The following is a 655-nucleotide window of genomic DNA, read 5'->3' on the forward strand; positions in this document are numbered from 1 at the left end:
ATTACATCCATCATTCTCATTGGTATATGTGTGTGTGTGTGTGTATATATGTGTGTATACATATATATGTATGTATGCATGTATATGTGTGTGTATGTACGTATGTGTATCTGTGTGTGTGTTTATATATATATATATATATATATATATATATATATATATATATATATATATATATATATATATATAAGCTCTATACATCAACTTTTCGGCACCATTTAGAAAAGTTTTAAGATATCTTTCTTTTTTTTTATTAATCATATCTAAATACATTTCTCTTGTTGATATTTTTATTTTTTTTTATTTGATTATTGAAGTTTCAAACAAAACACATTATCAATTGTAATTTTGTTCATTTCTTGATTATATTTTTTTTTATGTATTTATTTTAGTTAGTGCTGTTCTATTATGTCTTTATGTCTCTGAAAAATACCAATGGCTGCCAACAACCCCTGCTTGTCTCTCTCACTCTTTCTCACTCACTTTCTCTCTCTCTCTCTCTCTTTTCCTCTCTTCCTTGTGGTACAAACTGCTCAATAGCCATTGTTAAATATCAGTTTAAATCTAATTTACTGAATAATTCCTTTCATCTTACCTTATAATTATTATTATTATTTCACAACCGACTTGGTAACTAACAAAAAAAAGGTAACAA

This window comes from Octopus bimaculoides, chromosome 6, assembly GCF_001194135.2.
Source record: "Octopus bimaculoides isolate UCB-OBI-ISO-001 chromosome 6, ASM119413v2, whole genome shotgun sequence".
NCBI classification, from domain to species: Eukaryota; Metazoa; Mollusca; class Cephalopoda; order Octopoda; family Octopodidae; genus Octopus; species Octopus bimaculoides.